Source organism: Octopus bimaculoides, chromosome 5, assembly GCF_001194135.2.
Source record: "Octopus bimaculoides isolate UCB-OBI-ISO-001 chromosome 5, ASM119413v2, whole genome shotgun sequence".
Taxonomy (NCBI): Eukaryota; Metazoa; Mollusca; class Cephalopoda; order Octopoda; family Octopodidae; genus Octopus; species Octopus bimaculoides.
In genome coordinates, this window is record NC_068985.1 from 118241412 (window position 1) to 118251377 (window position 9966).

The following is a 9966-nucleotide window of genomic DNA, read 5'->3' on the forward strand; positions in this document are numbered from 1 at the left end:
TTTTTTTTTTTCTTAGCTAAGCAGCTGGAAAGAATATTTTACATGGTTGGTTCTTAACCCAATAAATGTTTGTAGTGGTTTCTGTCTGATTATATTCAACTGCTTTCTTTAATGTGGTTGTAACAACACATAGTGGCTTTGTAAAACTTCTCTAGTAATATATATTTTATCTTCTTCACAACACATTTCTTTTCAATGTTATGCAGAAGTTTCTGTCATTTTAAAATATATTCATTGATCTATGCTTAATGTAATAGATTTTTAAAATGATTGGTAATTTTATAGGGTTGGGGAAAACATTGATATGCAAAAGTTTCTATCATTTTAAAATGTATTCTGTGATCTATATTTAAGGTAATAGATTTAAGTTTCATATAACTTCTGTCACATTACTTTCATGTATGCTATTAAAGTTGTTGAATCTATTTCCAACCAAAATTTTTCTCTCTCTGTAAAAGACAGGCTGTATAAGATACATGTCAGGTGTGTGCTATTATTGCTCAGTAACAATGTCATAACTGGAGAGGAATGAGATATGTACAATCTATCTATAAGTTAAGAATGTACAAATTTACAAGAAAGGTTGAGTGTAAGGGTTGAGAAAGTATTTAAGCATCTGATAAGTGCAAGAAAGATGACTGTACAAGCTTGTTCAAGCAAATGAAAAATACATGCTAAATGAAAGTGTATCCAGGGTTAATTGTGGAAGGTAGATGACATAGTAGATTAAAAGGAGCTAAAGCTTAAGAAATATGGTATAAAAAGAGAAAAAAAAAACCTGTTTATGTCTTTACAGTTACTCCCTGATTATACCATAGCTGTTCATGAACCAATATCTTGTAGTTTGATTCATCCAAACACCTTCTTCAAGGATTTTAAAGATTTTCTGTTTTAATAATAATGGTTTAAAATTTTTCCACAAAGGCAGTAATTTTAGGGGCAGTGATGAGTCAATTACATTGACCCCAGTGTTTAACTTGTACTTATTTTATCGATCCCGAATGGATGAAAGGTAAAGTTGATCTCAGCGGAATTTGAACTCAGAACGTAGCGACAGGGGAAATACTGCTAAGCATTTCCCCCCGCATGCTAACGATTCTGCCAGCTCACTGCCTTCAGACAAATACATAACAAAAACACCAGGATTTACAGATATATATAACATACAGAAAATTGCACTACTGGGTACTGCACACATCCTACACAAAACGCTTTCAATACAGTAACCATAAGAGCATCACAACAAACCACAGCACATACCCAAGGTACACAGAGCTGTGCTCAGTAGTGAAGTGAAAGCACACTATAAAAATAAAGCTACTGAATAATAATAATAATAATAATCATATACATTTCTATGCATGCCTGTATGGTTAAAAAAATTTATTTCTTTATCACAGATCCTCTGGTTCAATTCTAGGGCACAGTACCTTGGTCAGGTTTCATCTAACATAGCCCTGAGTTAACTAATGTTTTCTATGTGTCTAAGTGTATGTCAGTGTTCAGTGTTAATAAAAAATTGTATGAATGAAATATTGTAGCTTTCTGTATTGGTTGCCTCCTCTTACACTTGGTTGATTTTATCTTTTGTTCTCCTGAGGTTGATAGAATGAATACTAAAGAAAGTATTGCAGTAGATATAGTCAACTAAAACCCTCATAAAGCTGTTCCTCAGCTTGGTCATAGTTCATTGGCTGAAATCTCTTTCCTTTAAATCTATTTTGCTCTTCCTGCAAAATACCCAAACTAATAAAGACCTCCATCACCATATTCTCAACTTAGGTGTGTTATTATCAAAAGAGTTAAATAGGAATGTTGTTCAGCTTCATGTCAGCCCTGATTAAGTAGACTTCTGATCAAAAGTGTTCCGTCTGTGAGCATCCTGTCCTTTATTCAGGTACTAAGTTCACTAATGTGCTCTGAAATTTCTTTTTTAAAATGGTAAAGGTATAATTTAAGGGAAATTTGGCTTCTATTTCAAGCAGGTCAAGAAACCATAGTAAGGCTCTCTTGTCAGGTCAACAGGGGAATTTCAACCATGTTTCATGGTCTGCTACCACAACAGCTCCTTTATAGGATCCAGTTAGCTCAAGACATCATCAGGAGGAACCACGTCCGGTTTCGGCCCCTACTCCTCTACCGTTTTGACGTGGCGGGGCCACCCCCTTTCGGAGGTGTCTTCAGCTCTGGTGTTGGGTGCATGTCTTCTTTCACTGTTTGTGACTGTTCTAATTCAACTGTGGAATGTCCCTCGCTATGGTTATTTTCCAGGAGGTTTTGGCCACACGTCTTACGGTTCATCAACCCGCGTTGTTGAATTACTTTCTTCTGACATACCTTCCCTTATATTTCTAGAAGCTACTACAGCTTATTCTCTAATTCTTATGTATTTTATGTTTTTTTTTCAAAACACAACAAATTGCATCTTTTTTTTTTTTTTTTTTTTTTTTTTTTAAATCACATACAGAGTAGTACCATGACTGAATTGCTTTTTGCTTATTGTTGTTCTCAGAGAAAAGATTAATTCTGTTCCACTGGTTTTAGTTGTTGGACTATGGCCATACTTCAAGGATTTTAGGTTGATCATTTTGATTCGAGTACTTACTTCAGTCTGGTACCTATTTTATTGGTCCCTATTTATCAAACCACAAACTCATGGGACATAAAGAAGCACTTGTGTAAATCTGAGCATAACCTCATTCTCTTTCTCTCTCTCATATACACACACACACACATACACAGACTCTCTCTCTTGTACACACACACACACACACAAACTCTCTCTCTCACCATTTTGGCTGGATATTGGTTAAATAAATTTCTGGTTGAAAAATAAATTATTGACTATTAAGTCAATATAAAATTATTGCTAATAAATATAATGCTTTTTCTTGTCACCATTTCATCTTGTATGTAACAGGTTTCTTTGTTTCCCAAACATATTATTTCATGTGTTTTGTATGGTTTACAATGTGGCTAACTTAGTGTTAAATTTGGCTCATCAAAGTGTTAATGACAAGAGGGAGAAGTGTATGTTATCATTCCATTTCTTATTTAACATTATTGCCCTTTTTTTTTTCATTAAGATGTTACTTGGGTTTTATAACCTTCAATCTTAGTTTTTATAACCTTGAAACTTCTATGTTTAAACAAGAATTTTTAAGCATTTTGCCAATTCTTATGACAAAATACTGAAGCATAAAATCGTGAGCCTATTAGTATAGAAAGTGTTATCTCAACTACTTAGTTAATGCAGATGCATGTAGTTTCTATCTAAAAATAAACAACCATTAGTTGTAAATGAAATCTTGTTTAGTGCTATTCTGAAGTCAAATGTTTGAATTCTTCATGTATTGTGTGTGTGTGTGTGTAAACTGTATTTGCTAATATATAGTATGCATTTGTGTATAGTGTACTTCTGTCATTATAGACAATGAAATCCTAGAAAAAATGCCCTTCATGTGCATGTTTTGTGAGCGACACACAAAACTATATCAAAGAGATTATGTGCACATGTAATTGTTTACAAAATTTGTTAGCTAAAACAATATAGTAATTATCATATTTTGTGCTTTGCTATCATTGTTATATTTCATAAAGTATGTACTTTATGGCAAATATATTAGTCAGATTCACTTTTTTATGCTCACTGTTTAATTGTGAAATGTACCAATACCTAGAATATGTAGGAAAGTAATTCTTTTTTTTAATGTTTAAAGTTAAAAATGATTTAGGTTTTAGATTTCATTTTTAACTGTTATCTAAGGCATGATAATTAAATTAGTCCAACCATTACAGTAGTAGTATGTGACTGATTCAAGTAGTGATTGCTATGAAATTTTCTTCATAGATGGAAGAGTGAGGGGTTCTTGTCCTGAACAGTGGCCAACCAGCTATGAAACATGTCAAAGCAATCACTTTATTTTCTTGTGTGCTAAGGGAACAAGATGTATTCATATTTGTTTACATTCTACTGTGTTAGAATTATGTACTTTAGTCTAAATATATTAAATCATATTTACTTGATTATGTTTATAAAATATTGATTTTTTTTTAATATTATGTTTCTTATAAAATATTGATTTTCCTTGTTTCTTTTGAAGATATTAATTACCATTTTGTCATAATTTTTGAAATGTCTTACATCAAGTTGTCGATTTTGTCATTTTATTCTCCCCATTAAGAACAAACTTCAATTTTTCACAGTCTCCTTATTAATTGTGTATTATAGATCTGATATTATAAGTTGGTTAAGGATTAAGAAGCTTTAGGATTTTCCAAGATGAAACCTCACTTTCAATCAATATCAGTTTCAGGATACTTATAATTCCATGTTATTTGTTGCTGTTTATCCCCAGCTCAGCTCTGATCAAGCAGTGAACCTTACAATCAAAGGTGTTCCAGTTATGCATATCCTGTGCTTTTGTAGATCTACCATTAATTGTGCCATGATTTCTGGAGGAAATTGACAGCACTTCTTAAAAAGTATTGACAACAGAGGATGCTGCTGCACAGGCAAATGAAGATTTGTGACTCCTCCCACCTATACGACACGTGTGTCTTCACGAATGTCATATTTCATTGTTGAAGACTTGTGTTAACCTCACCTGCAATGAAAGGTTTGCTGTCTATTTGTGGCTTGAAATAGTTCAAGATTTGACTTATGCTGGATATTTCTATGATGATAGTATTGTTCACTGTATCCTTTCCTTTTTTAACATGGTCAAGTGTACTATGAGAGAAATTTGACTGTTATTTGTATTAGGTTAAGTGAGCATTGGCACTCATTCTATGTTATTTTATATCCTGCCAACATTACATAATTTTTAAAATTATTCCCTATTTTATAAAATATGGCAGCTAAATTATGTTGACATTGGACACAATATAGATATCACTGAAATACTGATATTAAACTTGTCAGATTTTAAAATAATTTATTTTTATCATGCTGGCAATGAAGAATATATGCTAAAGAAAGAAGAATTTTCTGAATTGTTATTGAATTAAGATTATTTCTGATGATTGACTAATGTAAAACTAACATTTGATAGTTTTACATCCCCATCCCTCCCTCCCTATCCTTCCCTTGCTCTATCTCTCACCCCTCCCCCTCTCTCTTCCCTTGTGCCATCTCTATCTCTCTCTGCCCTATTCCCCCTTCTCCCTCTCTTCTCCTGCCCTACCCCCCTCTCTCTCATTTGTTAACATCAGATCATGCTTTTGAATAGGCTTTCACTATTTTTGTTGTTGCCAATCTTAGGTGTACATTATGCAAACTATAATATCTTATCTCCTATGTGTCTGTGTACTAGAAAATAATTTACATTCTAGAGTTGATTCTTATAGGGTATTTTAATACTCTGTGTACAGGCTCAAATGTATCTTGAAGCAATACTGGATTATTTGGAGATTATTTCATTTAGGCTATCAGCTGCTGTCAAATAAATGAAGTCGGTTTTCTGTTTATTCTAATTGCATATTTCTAGTGTAAAGTAAATACCATTTTAGTATCCAAGCAACTAGCATTTATATTTAATTTGTTACATAATTCATATATAAATTGCTGAATTCTTTGAGTTTTCTGGTTGTATCGCAACTTGTAATTTCTATTTTTCAGTTAAAAAAACAAAACAATGGTTTAACAGATTCGCTGTTTATCCAACATCTTGAATCTAACACATGATTTACTTATAACAGATTTTTCTCCTTAAATATTTGTTTTTAATTTCCCCATTTGAATCCTTACAGTAATTTTCATTTTCATAATCAAATTATGCGTATGTGTGTACACACAAACATACTAACACACACATAAACACATACATGTGTGCACATACACACATTATGCAAATTTTTATAAATATTAAATGTCTATTAAAATGATAAGCAGATGAAAAGCTGACTGTAACTCTATTTGATTTTTGAATATTATCAAGCCTATCCGTTTTAGAATGCTGAAAGTTTTAAGGAAATCTTTAAAAGTTTTAAAAAAATGTAACGGTAGTGTTATTTTGTTGCTCTATTGCATGTTTACAAAATGTTATTTATATTTCTAATTACATGAAAGAAGTGAGTGGAAAGTGGGTGGGGACAAAAAGATGATGGGGACTTGCAGACAAACTGAGAGACAAGTACTAAACAGGAAATGGGACCAATTATTAATGTCAGCATCAGGAAAAATGACTTTGAAATGGTAATCATTAAGTAACCAATAAAAAGCAAAACTGCTCTTAAAAATTATTACTTCTTCCTCCTATGCAATTGCTAGAAAAATATTTATACTATTTCCTCTTTGCTACTTCATCAGGATATTACATATTTATTAGGAAGGCAGTGCTTGGCAGAATAGTAGTGTTGAACTAAATTTATAAGAACATTTTATTACATTTTGAGTTCAAATCCCATCAAGGTTCATTTTGCTTTTCTTTCCTACAGGGTCAATGAAATTGTGTCAGTGAATAGGTTGGTCTCTATGCTTTCAGAAGCTAACTTTGAATCCTTAATTATCTGGTCCTAATCATTCTGCACAGCACTTCAGCAAAGTATCTTCTACCATAGCCTTAGATTGACCAATGGCTTGTGAGTAGAATATGATAGATGGTTGAAGGATAAAAATAATTGAGATTGTGGAATACTGAGGTTAATTATACCAACTAGTCTTTCTCTACATTTGTGGCCTTGTTAGCAACATTAGAAATTATTCTATTATTAACATTTTTGCTTAACTAAAGACTGTCTTTGGATTCATTTGTATCCTATTGTTTAGCAGGAGCATTAAATTCTTTAATTCTCTCTTTTAACTGCTTTTTAAGTGCTGTTACATTGTTTCTTTTGGTGATGGTGGTGGAGGCTTTGCCAAAGACGTAATGAAAGAAAATTAATAATCAGATTAATGTAAATGCATATTTATTTCCAGTTAACTTTTTATATGTTTATGTATTAAATATGCTAACAACAACTCAACTAATGGGTTTTCATGCAGATGGTGTCTTGGAGTTATTCTTTTATCAGTTCTATTTCTCTGTACCAGCATGTGTACAATGATGTATGTACATTTAATTAGTAAGTCTGCTGTTATTACTTCAGTGTTGAAGTCTATAGTTTGTTGGTAAGGTCATAAGACTGAAATTTGTGTGAAGTTGTCACCTATACTTTCTGAAACAATCCAAATAATATTAGTCATTGATTAATATATTTTTTTGTACCATTTAATTATTTCTGGTTAGTTTTTTTTTTAAAGCTTCATGCATTAAGGCTTTTATATATTTAACAAGTCTTAAAAAATAATTAGAAACAAATTGATTTTCTTTCATCCAGAAATTTGGCAAACCAAAATTTATAAATTAGATGAATACATTTTAATACACTCTGTACAGGCTTAAATGTATCTTGGATGTGTTCAGGTGCACTCACACACAACATTGGGAGTAGAACAAGTTAACTGTTATATCCTCTTGTTGCTTATTTTCTGTGTAAGCCTGTTCCAGTGTTGCTTTATTTAGTGATGTTGCAGATAAGAAAGCTAATAAATACAATCACATCTACACCTATCTATTGTATAAACAGAGGCTTGCCAAAGAACTGGCTACATCTGGAATGGTGCTTATTATTACTAATAATAAGCTGAAATATAAATATTTCATGTTGGAGATCTGACCTAGATAAAGTTTGTGAACTGATGTAGACTATCTAGAAGGAAAATTAGGAAAATAAAAAAAAGACGTGATCATGAATTTATACATGTATTGTTCCATGCCTTGGGCCCTTGTGGTAAATGCCTCACCCATAATTCCAGGTTTTGTGCTTGTATTAGAAACCATTGTTAAAGCAGTGAGCTGGCAGAATCATTAGAGCGTTGAGAAAAGATGCTTTACTATATTTGCCTTTCATACTTTTGGGATTGATAAAATATGTACTAGTCAAGTACTGGAGTAGATGTAATTGAGAAGTTCCCTTCTTTCAAAATTATGGACTGAATTAGAAACAGTAATGACAACTTGTATTCTGTGTTCAAATTCTGGCAATATCATCATTGTCTTTTACTCTTTTTGGGAGAGATAAAATAAGTGCAAGTCAAATATTGATAATGATGTGTGCATATTAAATACTTTTATCATCATTAAGGCCAGAGGATGACAAAATTCGTCAAGTACCTTGGGTTATTCAGTTCTGTCCCTATACATTCTGAGTTTCCTTATAGATTTGGTACATTCAGTAGAAATGATATCATTGTCCCATTAAAAAACACTCAGAATATGATTATTTTAGGAGGGTTTTAAATGAGGTAATGATGGTTAATGCTTAATTTTGATGTAACTGATGAAAAAATTGTTTCTAAAATAGCTGAGATTGGTATGTACATTTTGAAATAAGTTTAGCTTAATCCTTTTAAAAAATATTTGTGTTGAAATGTAGTGCCTTTGTTTCAATTGATTTTGAAAATAAGGAAGAATTTAATAAAGTAACTTTGTATTATTAAACTGCTTTTTCAGAACTTACATTAACATTAATTTTTATGGAAGGTTTAAGATCACTTTAAAATGAAGTTTGTATCATAAAATAAAGGTTGGTCTCAAGTAGGTTGGTATCAAAATGGTTAAGACTTCACTTAACCAAATTAATTCTTATGAAAGACTTTTTTTTTTTTAGATATTTAGTTTTATTTCATTTCTTTGTATGTGACTGCTTCTTTATATCTTCTAGTAAAAAGATAAAAAGTGTTGTGTGGTTAAAAATTTTGCATCATGACCACATGATTTCAGGTTCACTCATACTATGAAGCATCTTGGGCTAGTGTCTTCTATGATAGCCTTAGGTCAATCAATGCTTTGTGAGTGAATTTAGTTAATGGGTACTGTGTGGAAGCCCCTTCTGTGTGTGTGTGTGTGTGTGTGTATAGTTTTAATCAACTGAAAAGTTACAAAAGTGATGCAAGGACTGAGAATTTTGGCTCTCGAGCCACTTCTTAACTTTTCATAAAATTATATATGTATATATTCAAGCATTGAGTTCTATTTTTCTGTTTCTTCCTTCAAACCTCTCATCATTGTTTTAATGTCCATAATGCTCATTCTCTTGCCAACTCTTATCTGTTTCCAAGCAAGGTAATAATTTCCCATGGCCAGACATGTTTTTGCAGAATATTGGAAATTAATGATATTACTTGTATCGATAGGGACACAACTATCACATGATCTCAAAACAAAGAGATACAAGCATACACACAATTTCTCTCTGTCTCTTAGTCCATCTCTCTTTCTCTATCTCTCTCTCTCTCTCACACACTCACACACACACACACACACATACATGCATACATGGTGAGCTTCTTGTGCATCAATATGTTTGTCTCTCACTGTTTGAGAATTAGTGTTAGTTTGTTTACATCCCCGTATCTTAACAATTAAGCAATAAGAGAATAACAGAATATGCAGCATATTGAAACTAGTAAAAGATTGCTTAGTTTTTATTTACTTTAATTTACCAATTTAGTAAGTTTTGATTGTTCTGAAATATAGGTACAAATGTGGCTGTGTGGGAAGAAGTTTGCTTCCCAGCCACATGGTTCTGGGTTCAGTCCCATTGTGTGGAACCTTGGGCAAGTGTCTTCAAATATAGCCTTGGGCCAGCCAAAGCCTTGTGAGTGGATTTGGTTGACAGAAACTGAAAGAAGTTTGTGTGTGTGTGTGTGTGTGTGTGTGTGTGCATGTATGCATGCATATGTGTGTGCATCTGTTTGCCTTCCATAGCTGGTGTTGTTGTGTTTGTATCGCTGTAACGTAGTGGTTCAGTAAGAAGTATCAGGCTTTAAAAAAAAAAAAAAAAAAGTATGGGGTCAATTCATTCAACTAAAATTATTCAGCATGGTCGCAGTCTGCTGACTGAAATAGGTGAGAGAATAAGTCTGAACAACATGATGATATAATCAGAGAAGATGTAATTCTTTTCCTTTTTTTTTTTTTT

The 9966-nt window shown here is 32.3% G+C and overlaps 1 protein-coding gene across 2 annotated transcripts in view; it reads left to right on the top strand.

Annotated features, from left to right (window-relative positions):
* Nucleotides 1-9966, top strand: part of LOC106883670 (bifunctional heparan sulfate N-deacetylase/N-sulfotransferase) — a 119830-nt gene that overhangs the window by 44665 nt on the left and 65199 nt on the right. The gene's annotated exons all lie outside the window — the stretch shown is intronic.